Source organism: Cucumis sativus, chromosome 4, assembly GCF_000004075.3.
Source record: "Cucumis sativus cultivar 9930 chromosome 4, Cucumber_9930_V3, whole genome shotgun sequence".
NCBI lineage: Eukaryota > Viridiplantae > Streptophyta > Magnoliopsida > Cucurbitales > Cucurbitaceae > Cucumis > Cucumis sativus.
In genome coordinates, this window is record NC_026658.2 from 8,324,389 (window position 1) to 8,351,842 (window position 27,454).

The following is a 27,454-nucleotide window of genomic DNA, read 5'->3' on the forward strand; positions in this document are numbered from 1 at the left end:
GATAATGATCTTTCAATCTTCCTTGACTTTGTTACTAGTATAAATGATGAGCATGTTTTGGTTGACAATGTTGCAACACATGAACAACATGCTTTAGGTAATTATCTTGCATCTGGTAAAGAATATGATTTAGGGAGAGACATTAAGGATGATGATGAACATATTTTGAAAACCATAGGCATTGATAATGAACCTGACACAAGCCATCCACGTAGAAAACTTTGAAAAAGAGAATGATTCTTGTGAGGTTTATTTTGTATAAAGAATGTGAGAATTCTAATTCCAATGAACTCACTTTACCTTTGTAGAAAAATGTGATAGAACTTAAGGTTCTTCCTTCCTTCTCACCTCAAATATGTGTTATTAGAAGAAACGAACACATATCCTGTCATAGTTTTGAAGGAGCTTACCGAAGAATAAGAAGAAAGGTTTGCTTGCAACCTTGAAAAGACGTAGGCAAGCCACACGTGTGAGGTTCAATTTGCTCGTTCTTTTTCCTTTGAACTTTAATTTAGGTGATTTTTGTGTTGTTGTGCTCGTATCAGAGTCTACTTTCATATTCTACACAAAAATATCAAAATAATGAACATATGCATGATAAGGATTTAGAATAAGCTATCTTTAATCAGGTCAATATTTGCCCTAATATATAGTCAACACCATCGTTTAGATTTGAAGCCTTTTTTCCATCTTTAAAAAAACTGCACAGTCATTTTATACACGATCGTCTATCATTTCCTCCACGATTATGTATTTTGGTCGTTCAGAAGAAGAATTACGTGCGTGCATATAACCAATTAATCTCATGATAACTGGACATTTTTGGTATTTTCAATTCTAGGCCTGTGGGCTTTTTTCGTTTCCAAAATTGTTTGTACAGTGTAAATATTTTGTCAGTTTGTTATATTTTTGCAAAAACCCATTAATTAATTGTTTGATTATTTTTTATTAAATATGATTTAATCAAATTATTTATTTATTGATTTATTGAATTTAATTTAATACAATTTAATTAAAAGTTAAATAAATTAAAATCCACATTAATTGATTTCTTGATATAATGGTTATATAATAGATATTTGATGATTGTTATAATATTGAATATTTGTTTTATTAGTGTTTTAAAATGAATTAGACATTTAAAATCTATAACAACGATAAATTGCATGCTCACCTAGGTTAAAATCGTGGGTGAGGGATTATGTGACAACACATCCCACGGTCTGTTCCATTAGGTTGCATAGTTAGTTTCATGTAATGTGTCTGCTTGTATGTGGTGGAGCGACGCTCCCTTGTGAGGGTTGTATTATAGGATTTGGAACACAGTGAATTCTATATATGGATAGGGTCTCTTTAATCGATTTTCATATTGACTTTTTACTTTTTACTTTTGAGAGTATAACAATGCTTATCTCTGAGATTTGAAAATGGTGGGTTACAATTACAAGAATTTTTAAGGTGTTAGTCTATTCTTAACTGAAGTAGTGATAACTAAGTGCAATAGAAATATGAGATATTCAAGAGATAACATATGATCGAGATTGTCTTGGTTCAAAGGAGGAATAATCGACTACCCTTTGGAGGATGTTATTCTAAACCTTTGAAATATCGTTGCAAAATAGTATAATGATGGATACATTTTTTAAGTTTGCTAAACAATATTAGTTCTTAAAAGGTTTTACATAGTTTTTTCACTAAGTAGAATACGTTTTACTTTTGGGGAATTTTTACAAATAGCAAAATATGTTAAAAATTTTACAAGCTATAGAAAATTTTTGAATTCTATCAATGATAGTTACTGATAGACTCCTATCACTATTGGCTATCAATGTCTATTATTGATAGAATCTGAAAATTTTTGCTAGATGTTGGAAATATTTGGTCAAATTTGCTATTTTTGACAATTTCCCTTTATGTTTCAGCATAAATAGCTCAATAGTACAACTCTTAGCTACTAAGAAGCTTAACGGCTACAAATATGTGACATGAAAATTTAACTTAAATTCAACACTAGTTGTCAAATGCTAACCGAAATGTTCGAGAAGTATATGATCGATGGGTTAAGGCCAATCCAAAGGTCCGTGTCTATATGCTTGTCAGTACGTCTGATGTTTTGGCAAAGAAACATGAATCCTTAGCCACGACTAAAGAGATTATGGATTCATTGAGGGAGAGGTTTCGTCAACCTTCAGGGTCCCTCAAACACGAATCAATTAAGCACATTTACACCGAGCAAATGAAGGAAAATACCTCTTTTAGCGAACATGTCCTCGACATGATGATACACTTCAATAATGATGAAGTAAATGGATATCCCATCGATGAAGCAAATATAAAGAGCTTTATTTTACAATCTCTTTCGAAGAGTATTGTACTGTATTAGATTAACGGGTCTCTGAATAAGATAAAGTTCACTATAGCCACCCTACCTAATGAGCTCCAGCGATTTCAGAATCTTACCATGGGTAAAGTGAAGGAAGTAGAAGCAAATGTTGCTAGAGCTGATAAAGTGTTTATGAAAGGATCGTCCTCTAAAACTAAAGTTGGGCCTTCACTAATGAAGATTAAGGGAAAGGGGAAGACTTCCAAGAATAGTAAGAGAAAGAATATTGCGAAAGGTAAATGTTACCACAGCAACAACAATAGGCATTGGTTGAGAAATTACCCGTAGTACCTTGTTGAGAAGAAAGCTGAGAAGATAGCATAAGGTAAGTATGATTTACTGACTGTTGAAACGTGCTTAGTGGAATATGTTACTTTAACCTACTAATCATATTCACTCCATTTCAGAGAATTATTTATTGAAAAGCATGTAAAAGACATGACCATTCCTAAAGTTTGGAACATCAGAGATTATCTTAGCAGAAGCAGTGGGAGATCTAAAGTTGTTTCGATAGATATATCTACTTAAATATGTTTTGTATGCTTATGGAAAAATAGAGGAATTTAATATCTATCAATTGTTTCATAATTAATCTATATAATATATTTTGAATTCAATAAAGTGTTTATTTTTCTAAAAACTGTATCCAAATTTGTTCAACTATAATTATAAACAACTTATATAAGTTAAGACCAATTGAGGCAAAACTTCTTTTTAATACTGAAATGTTTAACATAAAAAAAAAAAAAAAGAAAAAAAAGATTTCTTCTAAATGTCTATATATGGTACTTAGATTTGGTCTCGTAAATCTCAATGTGATTGGTAGATTGGATAAGAGCAACTTCTAAACTAGTTAGAAAATAACTCTTTACCTTTATGTGAGTCATGTGACCATCTCGCACAATTTCTCGTCCAGACTACATAACCCGTCTAAGAAAAGTTATAACCTAAAATTCATAACTCTTTTTATCAAACTTCCTCCTATAAAGTTTCTTTAAAATATGTTAACTTTCTTACCTCAAAATTTCAGAGCAAAACGCCAAATGATGCGTTTTGTAGCCCTCTGTGAGCACACTTTACTCAGATTCACTCGCGAATTAACCTTCACGCCTTCTCATATCCAAAACGCTAATTTTCTCATATCCAAAATGCCCAGCAGTATTCCAAAATGAACTAGACTCAATTTTTGAGCTTTTAAGACTAATTTGAGTGAAAATGTCCAAGTGAGTTGTGAGAAACTCCTTTATGAAGTTAGCTAAAACGCCCAAGACCCTTTCTAACCTCTATAGTTATTTCGCCAAGACAACCCAAAATGCTTGAACACTTCTTTAAACGCCTAAGAAGGTTCTCCATTTTCTTTTTATTGCCTATGACACTCATTTAGAGGTTATATCGCCTTCCTTGTTGCCCACCTTAACCTCTAAATGTCCAAAACCATACATTTTCTACACTAGCCAAAATCTCTCAAATTTTATCTTCTCTTAAACCCTAACTTTCATCTTCCCAAATATTTTTACTTCCTTTTCCCCATAAATTTTATTTCTCTTGTCTTTGACTAAGCTTAATAAATTCCTAAGGTTTAAGAATTTTTGGGTTTCATAACTTCCTGCGGCATTGACTTGCAATAAAGCCATTGATTGAAGGAGTTTGTTCATCTCAGTGACTTGTCCCTGTAATGCCACCATTGCATTCTTGTCTACTCCATCTTCTATCCTTCCTCTATCTATTTTATTTCCCTTGCTATCAATTTGTGATCCAAAGTCATCATCTCGCCATTCCTGACAATTGTTGGCTATAACATCCAAGTTTGTTTTTATTTGATTGTAGGATGATCTGAGCATCCCGCCTATAAAAACAAGGTCAACAGATTGTTGTGTATCCCTGCTTGTTAGTTTCGACATAACAATTTCGTGTGTATAGCACAAATGCAATATGTCACTAAGTAGAGTCATTGCAAGTGATGTGCTCGCCACATCTTTTTGTGATGTGCGCTTAATTCTATGTAAGAATTCAATGGTCATGATCATAGCATGCAAAAGGCTCACTATGTACCTCTTCATCGTGTAATACTTAAGTCCTTGTTGAGTACGAGTTTTCCTACTGCGTGTCCAAGTGCAAGAGAAACAGTAGGTTTACCTGGATGATACTGGATCAAACACTGGGAATTGTTTATAGACATTTTCTAGGGAATTATTCATTAGTTAGAAGACATAAGAATTAATTAATTAAAGTATAAAAGAACGAGAACCAGGATTAAAACTACTTATGTACAGCTAGAGAATCTGTAAAGATAATAAATGGATGCGAGGTGGAATTGTATGCAGACTAACTTGTATGCGAAAAAGAGTGAATAAAGGTCTACGCACCATGAACCGATTAAGCAATGCGAGAGATTTGATGCGATATAACTTACTCAACCAACTTATAATTAAGGTGTGCTCCTCTTTAGAGTCATTAAATGTCACACATAGTCTCATTTCAAGATCTACACCATTAAGTTTGATCAAGCAAGATATATCTAGAAGAATTAACTTATAAATCTTATACACTTTACCATTAAGAACAAAATCTCTCAACGCCTAATATTCACACTTGTTCACCTTTTATGACACAGTGGTGGAAGTTATCTCTCAAAGGTGGAGTTGGTCGCCAAACTTTTCCTTGCATGCATTAGCCTCATTATTGCCACTTGCCCTCTCGAGTGGTTGGCAATTGGCTATGGCCATACGATGAGCCTAGCTTAACTAATGCGATAAGGATTATAAGCTAGGCTTCTTATCAAGAACTATCAGTAACTTAAACTACTAATAATACTTTGACGAATGAAAAGTCAGAAATGATGGATTGAAAATGTATAAACATGTAATATATATATATAAAGAATGTAGGCCTTAGCCCATTGAACCAACATATATTACAAAGAAGTACAAAAATGAAGAGGAAGGAGAATAAACGATATTTCAAGTTAGAAGACAACAGGAATATGGATTCTTCCCTTCTCAGGAGTCAAGCTCTCGCTTTTACAACTGATCGGAGAAGAAAGACGAAAATTTTTACAGACGGCGGAAAGGTTATTCCTTTCCGCCACTCTTTAGGGTTTTGGTCAGGCACTGTGCCGGTTCAGGCTTCTTGTTCTAGGTTGAAGGAGATGACTTTTATATAGGCAACATTTGGGAGGAAAACTTCTATTCTTCTAAACTTGTCAGCGCCATTTGCCAAAAAGTATCTATTGCACGTCACATCAGTTTCAGTGCCCACTATATGTCTTCTAGTGACCCTTCATCGTCTGATAATGTTATTCCTCGCCTAGAAACGTTAATTGCCAGATGAATTCCCTATCACGTAGTCCTAGCACAAGATGTTTCTTGTGGTTTACTAGTTTCTTTCTTTGTTTCATTATCTTGCATTCAGACATTAAAATTGCATGAAACAGACATAATACTTATGTAAAGTGTATTTGCAAATACTTATGTGTTTACTGTTATGATATATATATATATACATATGTCCTTTATTGTAATTTTACATAGTCTCTAGGGTTTAGTTTATTCTCTTTATAAATATGTAACATTGCTTTGACTCAAGGTGAATAAGACATACGTTTCTGAATTCTAGATTACATTTACAACACAAGCTACGCATTCTGATCGTCTTTTTACGCGTTTTGACCTCATTATTCTAATAAAATGAGCTATAATAATGGATATTTATACACATTATCAATCTTTGCTTAACTCGAAATAAAACTGTTCCATCATAACACATCCAAGGATGCTGTGGTATGGGCCTTCCTTGATCATTCTCTTCAATCGCCTTCATGAGTCTATCAGATTCTTAATATCTCTCTGCTCAAAGGTCATCAGATCCTACCTTCTTCTTGCATTCTCAATGGGAGGGAATAACCTTTTCATGAATTTTTCAATCAGGTTGTCCTATGTAGTAGCTTCCCGTTCCTCCAAGGAGTTTACCCATTGTTTAGCTTCATCGCGTAATGTGAGTGGGAATACGCTAAACGCAGTTCGTCTTACAATATGCCTGTCATATTAAATGACGCACATATATAGTAAAAGTTTCTTACAATCTCGTGAGGATCTTTGCGCGGATGTCCTCCAAACTACCCAACGTTCTAGATCATTTGCAACATTACTGGTTTGATTTCGAATCGTGAGTTTTCTCCAAACTCAGTGTATGTGATACCTGAATTAAAGTTATAGAGGTTTGGTGATGCATATGATTTGATGGGGCAAGATAAGCGGGATTTTTATATAGGGCTTGTTGGTTGGCAGAGTTATTGTTTTGATTGTTCATGTTTGCTTCTTGTTACCTCTACCTTTGTCTATGATTTCTCTGAAATGTTTGCTTAATTTTAAGGTCAATTTGAAATTTAGGTTGTTCGCTTGCACTCATAAACTTGTTTGCCAGCTTTTCAGCTAAAGTACGTGATTCAGCTGTTTGGCTAAAGTACGCGATTCAGCTTTTAGGCTACAATACACAAAATTGAACTTCTACATAATTTAGCGCACAATTTAGTCAAACTAGGAAAAACTTTAAAATTCCCCCACAACGACACCAAAATTTGCTTGTTTCTACTCATGCACTCTATTTTCTCAATATATGGCTATGATTTTTACGACTGATGGATGGCGAAATAGAGTTATGCGATAAAAGGTGCATTTCTATTCATGCGTTGCTAACATAATAATTAAACATTGTCGCGTAAGCTTTCCTCTCTATTGCCCAAGTGTAAGCAATGAGAGGTTTTCTAGTAATTCCAGGGTCGAAATCAGAGAATTTAAGCTCATAATTTATGCAATTGCTTACTAACCTATGTGGCATACACTATACAGTAAATCATATGAACAATATATCAATTACCCTAACAATTTACACTATTGTGCTTGACGGTGCTAACATAATAATTAAACGATGCAATATAAAATCGGTATAGACATGGTGAGGAAGGAAAATTGAACTGCTAAATACAACGACTGATGATTCACTACCTCAAGGCAATACAATTCGACAAATGGGCCAGATAATTCAAAAATATAGGCTGAATAATTTTGTTTTTGTCGGAACATTCGTACCTTTTTTAATGCTAAGATAAACAACTTTTTGCAGAGTTAAAATCTTTCCAAACTGATCGGCTTAACTAAGAATTGATGCAAGCAACTTCTTAGTGCAATGTCATACTTGCTCGCCTTTCAGGATGCAAATACACAAGTTAAGTGATGCATATATCTAATCATATTCTCAGTAATGCATGTAGAGGATGAGCTTGGCAACAAGAGTTCAGTGATGCTTTCTTCTCACCACTTGCTTAGTTAAATAGGGTTATTATGTGCTTGGTGATTACAATCTATACTTTTGCTATTCTTTTGAATGAATAAGATTAATATACTCATGTTTGACTGAGCAAAACTCTTACAGCATTCATTATAACTTTCTTAGCATTGAATACCATTCATTACTACTTAGCTAATAAATCACATACATATAGGCGAGATAAGAAATGGAAGAAGAAAAGCATTGCTTTTATAAATAACACTTAAACCTTCTGGCCATGAAGTTCTACTTACAAAACAACATAAAATAAGAAAGAGAAAGTGAAAATACAACAGGTGAGTTACTCCACAGAGTCTAATCTCACGTACTATTTGCTTCGCTTTTTGCCTATAGATGAGGGGAACAATGGATGAATGAATCTCTCTCTCTTTTGTTTTAGCTCTCACCTAAAACTCAAAGTAAGGGAGAAGGATTGATGATATAAAGAGCTTGCATTCCGCCCAAATTGTGCACACTTTGTTTTGGAGTGAGAAACTCTATTTATACACCAGGAGTGATGTTGACATGCCGGCACGCGACATTAAGATCTCCAAAAATTTATAGCTATGTTGTGCAGCCTGTCCTATTAGTCATCTTCTGACTTTCCCGCCAAAAATCTTTTGTTTGCTATCGGCTTGATCGCCTAGCAACTACTTCCTTGCCATAGAAAGGTTGGTTGGGTCTCCTTGCGCTTAATGAGCTACTCGTCGAGCTTCACCCTTCTTCACTTAGTATCCTGTGATAAGAGCACTTAAACATTTTGCGTTAGGTTTTTCCCAGCATAATCAAATCAACCACTTTTTCTCCCTATTTTCTTCTATTTTCATGCGATAAGACTTCATTATTTAGTTTTAAAAGGCTACTTTCTACTAGTTATCACTAAGCAAGAAGTATAAACAAATGACTTGAAATGTACACAAACAGATATGAAAAATACATACCAAAATTAAACTAATGATGTCCTCTCCAAAGATACAGCCTCTTGAACAATATGAAGAACATTCCTACAACAATTGAATATTAAAACTTCAAAATCAATCAACTATAACGTGCCTGAAAATGAGATTTCAAATAACAAACTATTATGTGTAGATCCAAGAGTTGGATTTCAAGTCCTATTGTATAGATTTATGTACAACTATACACCATTTATGTGCTTTCATTGTGTATAAATAACTAACAGGACTTATTGTTAACCCAAATAAGGAAGAACACTTGGAAAATGTAATGCAAAACACTAAATACAGTCCAAAATCCAAACTAACTAATAATTTATAAAAATAAAGATATACATATACAGCAAGAGGCCTATCTTAATTAAATAAACTACTAAAGGGAAAGCTTTTTAAATCCTTCAACCCACAATGTTTAATTCTTAGACGCAGTAATTCATAAAGATAAAGGTTATCAGAGTTCCTTTTAACTAACGAATAAAACGTGTAACTGCCAATAATAAGCAAAACCAACTTAACATAAAGTCGTTCAGTAAAATGTAACGACGCTTATTGAACTGAACATAATCGTCTAGAAATAAGTGTAAGTTCGTAAACATCTTTTTGTATCTCGAGGCTTAGAATCTATGATCTGCAAGATGACAATGACAAATGATCGTTACAAACTTAATTTGGTATTTGATTAACTTAATTTGGTATCTGATTATGAAGGTAATAAAAAGGTTGAAATTTTGAATAAAAGCGTTGCTAACATAATAATTAAACATTGTCGCGTAAGCTTTCCAACATGTAAGACCAAAATATATACTTTACAACATGAGAAAGATTAAATCCATAATCTACAAAACTATATTGATAGAGGCCAACATTTGCTCCATCCACAATGGCATCACAATGATTATGTACATCTATGAGTGCAACACGCCCATGGCCATATTTTGTAACCTTATATATGCAAAAGAAATATATATATATACATATATATAATGAAAATTTTATGAACCTACGCGTGCACACATTTAATAATAATTACTTGTCTGCATTTTCCATTTTGGCAAATTCACCCACAAGAATGCTATAAGTTACCGAGCTCATTTCTATGTCTTATCTTCTTTCACTTTTCTAACAAAAGATAGTATGAATATGGCTGCACATCAATAAAGCTTACTATTATCGCAAGACGACACACTTGAAAAAAAACATTTATATTGAATTAATATAGTAAGTATACTTTTGCAATGACATATCTACCATCAAAATATATATTTCAAGCATAAAATACTTAATTGACCTTCTATACAAATCAATCGAACTTTAACCATAATCAAAACTGGAATGGTGACCTTTGTCAGTTGACCTTTGTGTCAATAAATGAAGCAAAAATATCAAGCTAACATTAAGATCAAATTAGACCTTTAGTACAATTGTATAAGCCAATTTTAAACCTTTCAAGAAACCAATTCTATAAGCCAATCGTCTTCCTTGAGATAGAGAACAATTCAAGAAACTAATTTAGACCTTTAGTACAATTCTATAAGTCAATTTTAAAGTTATTAATGTATCAATACAATTGAGATTCTTACCTTGTCTGTATGATGTGGCATAGTTATATTACATTGTCCAGTAGATACGTCCCAAATCTTGATTTGCTTACCAGCACTTGCATTAGCAAATATGCAATCAAGAATTTGAAACAAAATAACTCCAAGATGCAAGTGGGTCAACAATTTTAAGTGAAATGATTAAAATGAAAAATTCAAGAAAACTAGCAGCTTACATTTCTATAGAATAACAAAGACTATATTCAAATTTCTTAAAGAAACCACAGTGCTTCTAAGTCCACAAAAGAAGATGTAGTTATCAGTTGTCAAATACTTCACATTTACTTGATACAATCTTCAATAAGGCTAAAATCAATATTTTATATAATAAAAAATCAAATAATAGAAACATGGACAAATCCCTTTCCTGAAGGTTCATGAAGATCATTCTCACTAATCTTGTTCGTTCCCTTTGAATGAGACGCGAAGCAGCTAAGATAGTACCCTTCGCAACACCGTATTTCTTAAGTGGGCTGGAATTTCGGAATGGGGCAATGGGGTTTTTCAAAGTTTCAAACCATAGACTTTAGAAACGGATAATATTTATTTTTCAGAAACCAAAATCAGATAGTAACAAAAAAAGACTAATCACCAGGAAAGGTTATAAAAAACCAAATCATATGCCATGTCTAAAAATATTATGGTTACTTGGAACGATTCGCTAACCCTTCAGAAAGAGAATCAAATATCATTTCAAATGCATCCTTTTGAAGAATAACTCCAAGCTCTTTTTGAAGCTTCCTTCTGAAATATACATATAGATTCCTTTCTTATTCTTTCAATAGCAAATAGTTGAGAAAGCAAAAGAAATGGAATGAAACATTGAGAAATCATAATTTAGAACCAACAAATGGTGTCATATTGTCAAAGCAGATGAGTGAGGTGAAAAATAAAGACAATTAATAATCAATAATGTTACCTAGCAATCACAAGTAAACAATCATTTTCTGTAACAAAATTCTTTCGATTGGTGAGTGAAAAGATAGAAAAACCCAAGGATCTTACAAAAGACGACTACAATCAACTTGCCAATTGAAAAAATGGGCTTAATCACAGAGAAAGAGTACAGTGATGTTTATGAGAAACTGAACCACACATAAAATTAATTATTTATTTTGCATTAAAACTTACGGAACAACACTTAAAAGGTACCAAACTTTGATGGAAATTTCTTCAAAATCCTCCAAATCTATAATCTTTCCTCCAAAACATTATGGGTAACATTAATTTATGTCAAAACCAAATGGGTATTCAAGGAATCTGAGAAAACTCACTGAAATATTTGTCAAAAGTCTTACCGAGAACATGTCAAAATCACCTCAACTCCACTGGACAACACGATAACAACCTTTTAAACTCAAATATAACATTTCAAAATCACGAGTAATTTAATTTTGCACCAAACACTTAATGGATATCCATGACCCATTCAAGAAAACCAAGATTCTCACCAATTCTATGTCAAAAGAGCCAAAAATCAATCTTCTTATTGACTAGACAACAACTCAATTCTTCCAAAACTTCAAATCTAACAACGAAATGTAATGGATATTGTTAAACACAAGCCTAAACTATATATTAAAAAGTTTCAAGAAACCCAACCAAAATATACAAAAATAAGAATACATTACTCAAGAGTGATCGAAGCGGGTCAGAACTAATACAAACAACTTCGGTGCGCGCAACGGTGACGTTTGGTGGTAGGCTGCTAGACGGTTGGCGTGGGGAGGGTGGCTTCAGCACCACGAAGAATATGATAATTTCTTTGTTGTCATTCACTTAATTCTTTTCAACTCTCACTTACTCTCCGGGTAAAACAACACAACAATAGTTTGGGCAAGAACCCATCACAAAAATTCAAAGATTGATTCCAAAACGAAAATGAGAAATAAATGAAACCCAAATCAAATGAAGAAACCCAATTAAGGATTCTTGCGGCAGAAGCACGATGAAGATTGGTTGCCGTTCGCGATCTAGGGTCACAAATTGAGAAGAGAAGAAAACTAGAAACCAACTTGGAGAGAAAGAAAAGAAAAATTGATAGGGAAAGAGTAGAGTAAGAAAGAGTTAAGTAAGAAAGAAAATAGAGAAAGAAAAGAAAATTTGATAAGGAAAGAATAAAGAAAGAGTAAGAAAGTGAGGGAAAATTTAGATTTTAAAACCTAAAAAAAATTAAAAAGAAATTAAAAATGGGGGTCATTAATGTCAATTTTTACAAAATTAAAAAAAATTAAAAAAAATAAAAATGGGTTGATCATTAACGTTGGTTTAAAAATGACATTAAATCCTTATCACTAGTGTCGGTTTAAAACCGACATTAATGATCAGCCTTTTCAAAAACGACATTAAAGACAATTTTCATTCTTTTCACCTGACCCTAAAGTCCATATTTCTTGTAGGGTTTATAAATGTTATTTAATCTACAAAGAGAAGATTAGACACCTTTTGTCTTGTGGATTGCTTGTCATTTTCCTTAATGATATCATTTCATCTTAGTGATAGAGTATTATCGGTAATATATGACTTGTCATGTAAATGTATCATCGACAAAGGTCTATCATTCATTTCCATTATATGTAAATTTTTCATTGTTGTACTTCTACCTGTTGATAATTGACTTCACATGTCGATGTATGCCGATAGAATAAAGGTAGCACTAATTTGTGGTGTACTTTCATAAAACGGGTTCCAAACAATTACTACATTTTTAAAAAATATATATTAAAGAAAGGTAAAATAGAATCAGGGATAAGGGACACAAATATTAGCAAAGATGCAGTTAATTAATAGCATAGCATAGATGGAAAAATGAAGAGTAAGACATAGATAGATTAAAGCATACAACATCCTTTATTTTGATTACTTCCAAAATATTTGATAGATATAAAGATAAAAGCAACATGTGCATCATCATCTAAAGTAGACAACTAAGCTATGCATACACAGGATATTCAATGTTCGTGGGGGAAACAGTAGAAGCTGCCGCATCTTCAAATCGTAAGAGTGCCCACGAGTGGTTAACTTTTTTATGAAGCACAGTAGCCACATATACCTTTTCAAATTTTGGGACAGATGGAGCTAATATAAATTCATCTACCTTCACTAAGAGATGATATTTTTCTTCTCCCACAGAAACTGAGCAAACAACGGCAAACCCTACACTGATGAACTTTCTTTTTATCCCTTTATTGTAATGTGTATACTCCTCCACTGCAAACCTTCCCATTGCTTGCAAATACGAATTATACTCGACATTTGAAATTTGTTTGCAATCTTCTTGATTATTAGGGACTACCATTTCAACAAAATCACTCATCCTAATTTTTAATTGGTTGGGTAGAAATTAATTAAGCAAAGCTATATGATTGTTGCTGCCTTTATTCTAGCGGTAGTTGCACATTTATAGAGTTGTAGTGTATTGGTTACTATAGATGAGATATAAAGGAATTTAATTTCTAGTACTACTAATAGTTTGTTTACGTTGAATGTTTGGATTCTTTTTTAAGAAATAAAATTAAAGTAAGCAACTTTAACGAAACTATGTATACTTTTCAAATTAAAGTTTTTCATTCAAAGTTATTGAACCCAATAGTTTCTAATATATTCGTAAACCATAAATTCTCAAAGATTATTGACATACGAAGTCAAAAGATGATATCCCATAAAATCAATACAAAAAAGTATTTACAAACTATAGTCTTATGGTATAAAAAAAACAAGCAAATATGCTTACGTACAATTTACTTGCAAACATGCTTACGTATGATTTACTTGCAAACATGCTTACGTATGATTTACTTGCAAACATGCTTACGTATGATTTACTTTATCTTCGTGTGAAAGTTATTTTTTATGAGTGATAATTTATCACCATTATGAATATTCTTTCCTGATTTTCTTAAATTGAAAGTTTTTATTGATAGCAATTGATAGTTGTTATAGGTTGCTATCATGGATGAATATTACCAATGATAGCTTTTAATTTGAGAAATATGTTATTAGTTGATATAATTAATGATTAAAATACTAATTTTGGCTTATATAATTTCGAGTGCATTGTTTTTAGGTCTATGTTTATTTTGAAATGTCCAATAGTTTAGTTGCATAAATGACAAAAGAAGCCTAAAACAATAGTATATATAGTACAAGAATAAAATAATTTCATATACAACACAAAAAAAAAAAAAATAGAAGACTAAAATCTAACCACCATTTTGGGTGTTTTTTGTCGAATTTCTCAAATTAAAAACTACCGCTGATAATTTATATTAGTGATATATGTTATCATTAATAGCTTTCAATTTAAGAAATGATTATTTCACACTCTTCTTCTCAATTTCATGTTGAAAGATACCATTAATAGCTGCAATTAGTGAATATCATTGATAGTTGTTGTCATTTGTTATTATTGATACTACTATGAGTGATAACTTGTCACCATTATGAATATTTTTTCTGGTTTTCTTAAATTGGAAAGCTTTTATTGATAGCAATTGATAGTTGTTATACGTTGCTATAACTTATGGGTACTACCAATACTAGCTTTTAATTTGAGAAATATATTATCAGTTGATATAATTGATAACGGGCCAATGACTATCAACTATAGCTTTTATCAATGATAGACATTGAACGATATAATAACTTTTAATTTGAGAAATAGGTATTAGTAGCTATAGTTAGTTACTATTACTAGTAACGGCTATTAGAGATGACTTTTAATTTGATTTGAGGATTATCTACCGTTTTGAAAGTTTGAGTTTTAAAAGTTGTTGCCCATAATCTCTTTTGTAATCAGGTTTATTTCGAGGCCAACTTAGACCTCTACACAATGGACAAGTCATGAATGACCCAAAATAGGATGTCAAGAGAATATGATTTAGGAGTCGAAAGGTTCATTAAATTTGGGTTGAGTCATGCCAAAGGTCTTAATTCAATTAGATGTCCATGTTTGAATTGCGGCAATCGTTTACTTAAGGATGTCTCAACAGTTTGGTATCATTTGTATGCCAATGGAATTGATAAGAGTTACAAGGTATGGTTCTGGCATGGTGAATAATTGAACTCAGATAACATTACCAACACGATGGAAAATACAGTGGATGAAACTGATTAAAACGATGATTTATTTAATACATTTAATATGGTTCAATCTGTTCAAGAACAATCTTGTAATGCATCAAATACCTTCAACACTATCTTTGATGACGCGAAGAAACCCTTATACCCAGGATGTAAAAAATTCACAAAGTTATCAGCCCTCGTGAGATAGTATAACCTGAAGGTTAGGTATGGTTGAAGTAACACTAGCTTCTCTAAATTACTGTCCATAATAAGTGATTATTATCAGATAACAACGAACTTCCATGTTCTTTGTACGAAGCGAAGAAAACACTAGGTGTCCTAGGACTGAGTTACCAAAAAATTGATGCATGCCCTAATGATTGTTGTTTGTACAAAAAAGAATATGAAAAGATGACCAAGTGTCCTAAGTGTGGTTTGTCAAGGTGGAAGATCGCTAAGAACTCAAAAAAGGAAAAAACTGGTGTGGCTACTAAACAAATATGGTACTTTCTAATAATTCCAAGATTTATAAGAATGTTCAAGAGATCTGAAAATGATAAGAACTTGTGTTGGCATGCGATAGATAGACAAGTTGATAGTATTTTGAAACACCCGGCTGACACTCCATCGTGGAGGTTGATAGACCACATGTGGCCAACCTTTGGATCATAACCGAGAAATCTCTGTTTGGGTTTGTCTACTGATGGAATTAACCCATTTGGAGATATGTCAACGACGTACAGTTGTTGGCTCATTATCACTACAATATACAACCTTCCACCATGGCTGTCTATGAGAAGAAAACATTTGATGTTGACAATGTTAATATCAGGTCCAAAGCAACCGGGATACGATATCAATACGTACTTAGCACCCTTAGTTGATGACCTACAAATGTTGTGGAAGGATGGAGTTCGTTGTTTCGATGCATATAAGGAAGAATACTTCACACTACGGGCTGTCTTATTGTGGATCATCAACAATTTTCCAGCATACGGTAATCTATGTGGTTTTAGTGTGAAAGGATATAAGGCTTGTCCAATATGTGGAGAGGAGACTACTTTGATAAGATTGCAACATGGAAAAAAAATGTCATACATGGGACACAAGAAGTATTTGCCAAGACATCATCCATACAAATTACAAAAAAAAAAAAAATTAATGGGAAGCAAGAGCATGGAATTCCTCCACAACCCTTGTCGGGGGAGGCCATGTACCTTAAGCTGAAAGATATGATATTTTCATGTGGAAAGAAGTGTGGGAAGACCGTGCATAACGAAGGTGTGGCAATGACTACTGGAAAAGAAGACCAAAATTTCAGAGACGAACATGCTCGATTGGTCGTTTATGCTTCTGCAAAAAAAATCTTGTTAGATGTATTCTAATGCTATTTAAAAAAAATTTTGATTAAGGGCTAGGATTCCGTACTTGTGAATTGTTGAAGCTTGATTGGAAATGTACGAATATTATAAATTGTATTATATCGTATATATATTAAAGTGTTGGCTATTTTTTTCTTATGGGTGTCAATATTATAAATTCAAAATTGTCATTCTCAGCTACATTATTGTCATTCAAATGGTTCGTGTAATGGTGGAGCGACAAGGAGAACAGGAAAAAAACTGTAGTAAATTGAGAAATTTGCAACAAGAAATAAATGACGTAATAAATGCATTTGTGACAGTTATTAATTGTTGTCAATTAGAAAACGATGACAGTTGTTTAACAAAATAAATTGTCACGATTGCCCTATATGTGACAAGAAAAAATGTCGTCAATAGATAAACAATGACAAATTTTTTTTACAAAGAACTGTCACGATTGCAATATATTTGACAGCAAAAAAATGTCGTCAATAGCAAAACAATGACATTTAACTTTATCGAAAAACTGTCATGATTACACAATGGTTGACTGGAAAAAAATATCGTCAATAACTAAACAATGACATTTTTATAAAAAAAAACTGTCGCGATTAACATATTCATGACAATTAAAAAATGTCACAATAAATGAATTCACGACATTTATTTAACCGTCGTTAATACACAAATGATGATAGTTATTTGTTGTCATAAAAAAAATATGACAGTTATTTGACATTGTTGAATGTTGATTAACGACATTTATTTCATGTCATAAAATAACTTATTACGACAGTTTTTAAAAACTGTCATCGAAGGACTTTCCATGACTCCCGCTTCTATGACTGAAAATAACTATCGTGAATTTCGTTTACGACAGTAAATATCTGTCGTCATAGACCACTTTTCTTGTAGTGCTACTTTTTCTTCAATTTTTCTTTTATTTTCCATCTTCTTTCTTCTCTTCTTCTCCGATGTTTGTTTTTTATCTTTTTCAAATCATGATCTTTATTTTTAATCGATCACAAATCTTGTATTATTTTTTTCAAAGTGTTATTTGGTTCAAGATCGTGCACCAAATATAAAAGATTTTGGTGCATGATCTTGAACAAAAATAATTGGAATATTGATATCTGATTGTTTAGATTTAGCTACATGAACGTATACCAAATTTAAACGTTACTGATACAAGATCGTGTACCAAATGTAAAAGATCATGAAAAAAAATCATTTGGATATTGATACATGATTATTTAGATTTGGGTATACGATCGTGTAGCAAATATAAAAAATTTATATTTGGTACATGATCTTGAAAAAAAATCGTTCGGATATTTATTTGGTACACGATCTTGAAAAAGAATAGTTCGAATATTGACACATGATCTTGAAAAAGAATCGTTGGGATATTGACACATGATCGTTTAGATTTTGTATACAATTGTGTATTGAATCTAAACAACCAAGATCCACAATCGTGTACTAAATCTAAACAACCAAGATCGTTTAGATTTGGTACACGATCGTGTATCATTTCATATACGATATGATAGTTTAGAAGAAAAATTGCGCACGTGAGTGGTTAATTAATTACATGTTGACTAAGACTTTTTTCATATTTTTCATTTTAAGGTTGTGAGTTTTGTTCGTTTTCAAAATTATTAAGATATTTTGTTTATATTTTTCTAAAAAAAACCCTATATCTTAACCATTAATTTAATTCTAAAAATAACTTTCACTCTAAAGTAAATCGTACGTAAGCATATTTGCCTTTTTCTTTACCATAGGAATAAAGTCTGTACACACTTCTATTAATTTCATAGGATATCATCTTTTGACTTCATGTATCAGTAATCTCTGAAAATTTATGAGTCTACAAGTATATTGAAAACTATTCAGCTGTACTTTGAATCTACTACTTTAATTTTGAAAGGAAACATGGTTTGATTATAGCTGTAATTTTAATATTATTTTAAGAGAGGAATACGAACATCCAATCTAAACAAAGTATTAGGACTATATGAATTAAATTCCTCAATATCCACATTTACAGGAACCAATCCACAACTCTATAAATGTGCAACTACCATCAGAACAAACCCTCAACAATTATAAAGCCTTGCTTAATTACCTTCGAATGAGTAATAATTCTGTTGCAACGGTAGTCCCTAATGATCGAGAAGATTGCAAACAGATTTCAAATGTTGAGTATAATGAGTATTTGCAAGCAATGGGAAAGTTTGCAGTAGAGGAGCATACACATAACATGAGCGGAATAGAAAGAAAGTTCATCAGTGTGGGGTTTGCGGTGGTTTGTTCAGTGCCTGTGGGAGGAGATAAATATCACCTCCTAGTGAAGGTAGATGAATTTATATTGGCTCCATCATTCCCAAAGTATGAAAAGCTATATATGGCTACTGTGCTTCATAATAAAGTTAATCACTCGTGGGCACTCTTACGATTTGAAAATGTGGCACCTCCTACTGTTTACCCCCCGAGCATTGATTATCTTGATGCCTAGCTCAGTTGTCTACTTTAGATGATGATGCACATGTTGCATTTTTCTTTATCTATGTCAAATATTATATGGGAATATCTAAAATAAAGGATGCTATATATATATGCTTAATCTATCTATGTCTTATTGTTCATTTTTCCACGTGTATTATAAATAAGGTGCATCTATGAAATATTTTTGTTCAAGTTTCCTAATTCTATTTTTTATTCATGTAATCGTTTGGGACCCAAATCAATGATAGATATCTTCCATTGATGTATTTACAAAAACAAAAGGAACGTGGAGCTTCCCTGAGCCTAGTTCAAATCTATGATCAGTTTGTAGCCCGTAAAAACAGGTTTTAAATAATATTTAACAAATCTATGATCAGTTTCCCATTAAGGCTCACATTTGAATCACAAAGCAGTACTTAAGTTTTGATAAAGTTTCATCCAAATTATTACATAAATAAAACACTATTTAAGAAAACTACACTTTTGCCAACAAAAAACTTAGTTTAACTGATATTTATATGTGTTAAATATCAAGATATCAAGAGATATGTAGTTTAAATCCTCGTAACTCCATTTTTGCTAACTTTTAACATTTAAACCTATTTATATTATAGGTCTTTAATGATGATCAAGGATTGGATGAAACTTAGAAATAAATTGTCGGTTGAATATAGGGAAGGAGTATCCCAATTCTTAGAAGTTGCAAAGTTTCATGTCTATGATTTAGGACGAACAAGATGTCCATACAAGAATTATATGACCTCAATGTGGGAGTCATTAGAGGGTGTGGAGCGACATCTATTAACAGTTGGAATATCCCCCTCGTAAGTTACTTAATGTACTATCTAACTAAGTCAAGGATTTTAGGTGACTTACTTCTTTTAATGTATCATTGCGTTCTAAGTAAGTTATTTGATGTATTATTTTTGTTGTTTACAAATAGGAGCAATCAAAGAGTAACAAGATTAATAGAGGAAAATGACCATACAATCGTATTAGCGAGTGCAAGTCATTACTACATAGATATACACAATTTCAGTTAAGTGAACAATGAGGTGAACCGGGACACGTGGACCTATTCAAAGAAACGTACTCCAATAAGAGTGGCCAGTTCATGAATCAAGTTGCTGAGGATGCACAAGGAAGGACTCGAAGTTGTTTATTTTCTAGTTGTTTTGAGTGCACACCTTAACTATTTGTGTGTAGAATCAAACTCTGGAATTACTTTCAGCACCCACTCTGAAATGTTCTCAACCATTATCAAGGGACAATATATGCAAGACAATGTTGGGTAGACGACTTGGTTATTCAAAATGTTTTGGTTGAGGCCCCAAACCCAAGTCAAGGAAGGGTGGTACAGCTCATCGAGTTCAGTGTCTCAAGAAATGCACGACAAGGAGGTGAGGGAACTAAGAGCCAACTTTGAGATGTCATAATCGAAGATTAAAGAACAAAGACATGATTGAAGAACAAAGAAGAATGTGAGAGACGCATGCACCACAAGTGGAAGAAATGGAATAAATGATTGAAGAAATATCACAAGCACAAAGAGGACCTTGAATTTTAGGTGCATATTCTTCAGATTTCTAATTTTTTATGATTGAGGATAGGTAGATTTATTTCAAATTATTGGTTCTGGCTATCTTCCAGTTATGGTAGCCTTTTGTAACGCCTGAGATTAGGAGGGAGACATCAATGAATGGTATCACATTTGAATAATAGGGATCCTGAGGACATGAAAGTAATGTTAAGAAAGATTTAGAAGAATTAAATGTAATGTTAAGAAAGACTTAAAAGAATTAAAAGTTAATACCTATATCAACAACGTGCACCTTCCTTTTCAGTGGCTTGATTATAGGAACTTCAAAGTTAAGTGTGCTTAGCTTGGTGCAATTCTAGATTGGGTGACCTCTTGTGAATATTTCTAGGATGCGTGTGAATGAGGGCAAGCATGCTTGGTGCAATTCTATATTGGGTGACCTCTTGGGAATATTTCTAGGATGCGTGTGAATGAGGGCAAAGCATGCTAAAAGGACTCGTGTTGGTTTTATAGAGAAAACTTTAACTTTAATAAGCTTTTAAGGATAGTAAGGATGATGTTGCCAGGTAGTAGGGGACGCAGGGGAATGTCGGAGATCCGAATTCTAAATCTTGATTCAAATATTGGGCTTAGGACATTACAGTTGGTATTAGAGCCTCAGTTTTAGGTTATGTAGACTGACTTACAATGTAAGTCTTTGATTTTTATCCCTATGGCTAACACGGTCCTTCGTCACACGCCATGTATGTTTTATGATATAAGTTTATGATTATGCATATATGACCTTGCCTGAATTACACTATATAAGTATGAATGTTATGAATGAATTTTTTGTAAAAGACTTTTGGTGGTGGAATTTAGGAAAAATGTCGCCACATAGAAGTGTTCGTATAAGTGCTCAAAGGGATGATCGAGTGGGCAAAAGAGTATGACATAATCAGTTTAATGGACTGTTTTATGGTTGAAAATTTAAGAAATAAGTTATGATGGTGGTTTTAAAGGGAACTAAATGCATGATTTAGTTCAAGTATACTAAGCACATCAAGTTGTGTTTAGAGTTGAGATGTTAGGGAAGGAGCAAAGAAAACTTTAGTGAATAATTGTCTTCATGTGACCTTAAGAAATAGTTGTTTGAGTTTTCCATGAAGTAAAAGTTACCAATTTGAAGTTTGAAAAAAAAAATGAAATTAGTTTTAACCATGCAAGCATAGACTGTTCAACAAGGAGGTAGTTTTAATCCTCATGTAAAAACTAATTTCAAGTACAAAGGGGCTGGGACTGTGGTCTTACCCAAAGTTATCCCAGGCATGAAGGCTAGTAAATTGCTTGACCAGGGTACCTGAAGTATCTTGAATAGTGTAGTAGACATTAGAGGATTACTGCCTCACAACGAATTTGAGTTTGCTCTTGAGTTAAAGCTAGACTTCGTTCCTATTTCGAGAGCTCCGTACGAAATGGCTCAAACGGAGGTGGAGGAGCTGAAGGTCCAGTTGCAGGAATTACAAGAAAAAAGTTTTATTCAACCGAGTGTGTCACCTTCGGGTGCACCAGTTTTTCTTATTAAGAAGAAAGATGGGTCGATGTGTTTACGTATTATTGATTATAGAGTGTTGAATAAGGTGGCTGTTAAGAACAAATTTATTTTACCAAGGATTGATTATTTTTTTCCCAACTGCAAGGAATGAGCCAGTGTGTTCTCTAAGATTGATTTACGTTCAGGCTACCACCAATTGAGGATTAGAGACAGTGATATTCCTAAGATTACCTTTTGTTCAATATATGGACATCATAAGTTTATTGTGAGGTCTTTTCGCTTGACAAATGCTCCCGTTGTATTCATGAATGTGATGAACTGGGTGTTTAAGGATTTCTTAGACACTCTTATAATAGTTTTTATTGATGACATCTTTGTTTACTCCAAGATAGAGATTGAACATGAGGAGCATTTGCATAAGGTTTCGGAGATTCTTCAAACCAATAAGCTATATGCTAAGTTTACAAAATGTGAGTTTGGATGAGGCAAACATTTTTCTAGGTTGTGGTGTTTAGAGGTGGCATTTCTATAGACCCAACAAAGATTGAAGTTGTTATTAGTTGACCTCAACCTCCTACAGTTTGTGAAGTTCGTAGTTTTATGGGTTTAGCAGGTATAGGAGATTCGTGGAAGGTTTCTCTCGTGTAGCGAGTCATTCGACTCAGTTGACCAGGAAAGAGACTTCTTTTGTTTGGAGCCCAGCATGTGAGAGCATTTTGTAATTCATGTAAATAAGAAATTATTTTGTGTATAATAGCCTTGTTCTAAAGGAGTTGCATTTAAATTTTGTGGGTGTGAGGCCCAGATCATGGACTACCTTCGCAATAAGACAACATGCGACGAAGGTGGTCTAGGCGAGAAGAAGAACTAAGTGGTAAAATGACCAAGCTAAGAACCCCCACCGCGAGATAGGCACACTTCTCCATAAAATAATGACATCATTACACACGTAAGAAAGTCAGCGAATAGTTTGACCTCATTGCCCTATCTGATTCCAAATAAGGATTTAGTAGAGACACGTGACATTTTAGTATTGGACCACCTTCCACCGTCGACAGTTGCAATCATTTCGGCATGGGTAGACTCCACCTGGAAAAGGCTATAAATAGTGGGATTTCAGTTATTCTAAGGTTGTTCTTTTGGCCATTAGCTTCTTTAGAAGAAAGATTTGAAAAAAAATTGAGACCTTCAGGAACCAAGATCAACCAAAATCTGGCAAGGACCTGCAAAGCAAGTGCAAAGGAGAAACTTGAAGTTGAAGGCTAGACGAAGAAACTAGCAGTTTGTGATGGTGAGTAGTTATCTTTCTAAAAGGATTTCAAAGTCCATAAATGAATCTGTGAATGCCCTTCTTAAGAGATTTAAATCATATATGTGTTATCCCCTTGTTTTTCCTAATATTATAATGTCAGCGTATGCTTGAACTAATTTAACTCGATTTAATAAAAGAATGAAATACTTATATTGTCGTGCATGAGATATGATGACTAGTAAATGTAAGGCCTTGATTTCGTACCATCAATGCAACAAAGACCCTACGACGGTGACATAATGAAAAACATTTGGATCATAGAATATGCTCTATAGAGGGAGTATATGTACAGAACCAAACCCTAAGAAGGAAGTCTGGATGAAGAAAATCATTGCGGAGGAATCACTTGGGTAAGAGTGTAGTGCACGAGGATGAGCATAAAAGAAGAGAAATACATGTATAAGTTATATCTGAAAAGATAAAAGTCCTATGGCAGCGGAAGATTTTACAAAATCATTTCTCAAATTAATTTGGGAATCTTAAAATACCAGTACATTTTAAAAATTTTAGAATCAAAATTCTAAATAAAAGATACAGAGAACATACTTTTCTTGACGTCTTTAAATTTGCAAACCATCGAATTGGGACACCACCCGTCGGAGATCTTCCTATCCTCTGGGATGAGATTGATTCGTGGAAACCAATTGGGATGGAAAAAAGTTTAGAGGTAATTGAGAGAAACTCTTTTCTTTTTGCAAAGCAAAAGCCTTTGTTTTCTTTTCTTGATCGAAAAAAACTGTTTTCTTCTAGATATTTATAACTCTTTTTCCTTCTTGGAATAGTAAAAGAAGTAGGAAAGAATAATGAGATTCTATTAGCAATATCTTATAGATTTAATTAAATAAAACTAAATTATTAATTAATTATCCAACTAATTAATAGCTAAATTAAATATATTATATTTAACTTAAATTAAATTTAATGATACTCAAATATAAGTTCTCTTATAACCAATAGTTTTAATATGAAGAACTCATTCAAATATTTTATTTCTTATAAATTAATTTTGAATCATATCCAAAATTAAATTTATATAATAAAGTTCGATAAACTTTATATTATAATGTATCACTATACGTTAAACTAATTCCCAAAGTAAATTTGAATATTTCAAATTACAACCAATATGACTAAATCTCATTACCATTTACGAGCTAGGAAGGGGACCTAATGAACCTACAGATCAGAAGCTACAACGATCTAAGATTAATTGGCTAAACTCATTAACCACATTAATTAATATTCGTTAACTGTGTGTACACTCTACTAAAGACTCACAGCTGAACTCTTCTCATTGTAAATATATTTTTGTGTCCACGGATATAGACCAATAACAGTAAGTTAGTCCTTCCCGAGTGTTTGTAACACCAGCTGGGTCAATTTATCGTTTTACTCCTGGGTTACCTCTAATCCTTAAATATCAGTGTTCCTCTAATGAACAACATGTTTATGGTCCTACCAATAAATAGAAACCCCTCTCATGCCACAGAGGGGTAGGGCTCTTTGTTCAAGACCTGGAGACACCATTTAAGGGAACACTTATCTACTTTTCCTTTTCCTAAAGTAGGGAATGAGTAAATTTCATCTTGTGTAATTATGTTCCCAACTCTCCACTTGGTCTTGTCCCCAAAATGATAAGCTTATTGAGTCAGTTATATGCCCACTCTCACCCATACAAATCAAAGGACAATCCCTCGCGAACAAGAGTTCATAACACACTTAGGATTAAGACTAAGTTACGTAGGTCATCCTAGTGAAATAGAAACCTAACAAATTAACGGAGTTACATCTAGTGGTTACTATTTTGTGATCCGATCTTATGCAATCTCCTTGCATAGGATACCCTCACTCACATATCAACTACACGAATGCGTTGGATCATTGTGTTTGTGTCAAATACAAAATGAGTCGTATCCACAGTGTTACCAGGATAAGGTATCCAATTTTATCCATATACTATAGACCCTTTAAGCTTATCTTGAACATTGATCCCTATGTGTCTCTACATACTGTTCAAAACTCATTAAAGAACTTAGGATGTTAGTTTATTGGATTTGGGTCAATGGATTATATTTATAACCTACGAGTATTAGGCTATAAATAACAACAATATTGCGCATATGTATGCAACGCGATAAGGACAAGTGGCAAGAAGAAGCCTATATTGGATGTCGAGAATTAGGCATTCGATACAGTGGTTCAAGAAGAAGCACTTTGAAGGATTTGAAGAATTCTTTCACATAAAATACTTGTTTTGGTTGGGAGGTTAAAATAATAGGTCTGCTTTATGTCCAATACGTTTGAGATCCATGATGATAAATCCAAGCTCGTTCACTTTGACTATATTTCTATTATCAACCCAATCGCAGTTAAATAAAACAAAATATAATTTATGGTAATCAATCTCCCATATCTCTTTATTATATCATAAAATGTCATATCTGATATGATAGGGTTTTTGTCTTTAGAACTAGACATTTGCATTGTAGTGATTGTTATATTAACTCCACTATTTTGAACTCTCCTAATATCATCACGCCTTTTTGTGTGATTGTAATAACCATTGATCATGTAACCATAATAAATGGTCATATCTAGAGAAGATCTATGAGCTATCCATCTTAAGGAAGGCCTAATGAAATTTTTTGGAACTTCGAGAGAAGGGAAATCAACAAAATATATTGGATCTGATTAGGATAGATCCAAAATAAACATGAGGTGTATGGTTATAGTGATTACCCGTGTGGACAACCCCCGAATGAATGTGCGATTATGCTCTTCTTGAATCCATCTTTTTGTTTTAGATTTACCACAGTTAATCTTACGCAACTTCTCCATATGTTGTCTGTCATAAATGACAAAGTTATTAGGTAATTACACAACCAACTTATGTAATATGAGAATAAATAGAGTTTAGAACGTACTTGACGTATTGTAGAACATAATTTACATTCTGAATAACGTAAAGATAAGCTTGACCTAATTGTTCCTTACTCAATCTGATAAAAGAAGAAGCTGATAATGCTCTATCCACATTTGAATCCACTTTTATTACAGATGAGCTTAGTACAATAGAACTAACTCCAGCCATAAATTCATAACAGAACTTTATAGCCTCTTCAACAATATAATTTTCTACCATACATCCTTCTGGCTGATTTCTGTTTCATGCATAAGTTTTCATAACTTTCACGTATCATTCAAAAGGATACATCCACCTTAGATGAATAGGTCCACAGAACTCGATTTCTCTTATAAGATGCACTACAAGGTGTACCATTATAGTGAAAAATGATGGTGGAAAATACTTCTCTAATAGGCATAGAGTGATAACTACATCTTCTTACATTCCTTTTAATTGTGATGAATTAATTGTCTTCTTACATATAGCATTAAAGAAGAAGCATAGTCAAACATTTACAAGTCTTACATGTTTTGGTAAAATACCACAAATTGCCACAGGTAGCAACTGTTGCATAAGAACATGATGGTCATGCGACTTTAGTCTATAGAGTTTCAAATTTGTGAGTGACACTAAACTTTGAATGTTTGATGAATAGCCTTCAGATACTTTAAGTTCAGATAGTGTCTTACAAAAACTCATCTTCTCCGCTCGAGATAATGTATAACATGTTGGGGGTAAAAAGATCTTTTTCTCCCTTACTTGAGGGGCTAACTCTGATCTAATGTTCAGCTCCACCAAATCTAATCAACTCTTGACTCCATTTTTCGTTTTACCAGAAATATCAAGCAATGTGCCAATGAGATTTGCACACTTTTTTTTCGATGTGGACATCTAAAAAATATCACACATCAAAGTACTTCCAATATTCTAATTAGAAAAAATATATTTTTTCTTCCAATAAG

General features: G+C 33.0%; 2 long non-coding RNA genes across 2 annotated transcripts; both read right to left on the reverse strand.

Annotated features, from left to right (window-relative positions):
* Nucleotides 1-7,906: 7,906 nt before the first annotated feature.
* Nucleotides 7,907-12,334, reverse strand: LOC116403277. Its single transcript, XR_004215953.1, has 3 exons — nucleotides 10,245-12,334; nucleotides 8,650-8,712; nucleotides 7,907-8,444 (listed from the first exon to the last, which is right to left on the reverse strand). It is a non-coding gene; the product is annotated as an uncharacterized LOC116403277 (long non-coding RNA).
* Nucleotides 12,335-18,684: 6,350 nt separating this feature from the next.
* On the reverse strand, nucleotides 18,685-24,295 carry LOC116403221. Its single transcript, XR_004215874.1, has 2 exons — nucleotides 21,015-24,295; nucleotides 18,685-20,928 (listed from the first exon to the last, which is right to left on the reverse strand). It is a non-coding gene; the product is annotated as an uncharacterized LOC116403221 (long non-coding RNA).
* Nucleotides 24,296-27,454: the final 3,159 nt, after the last annotated feature.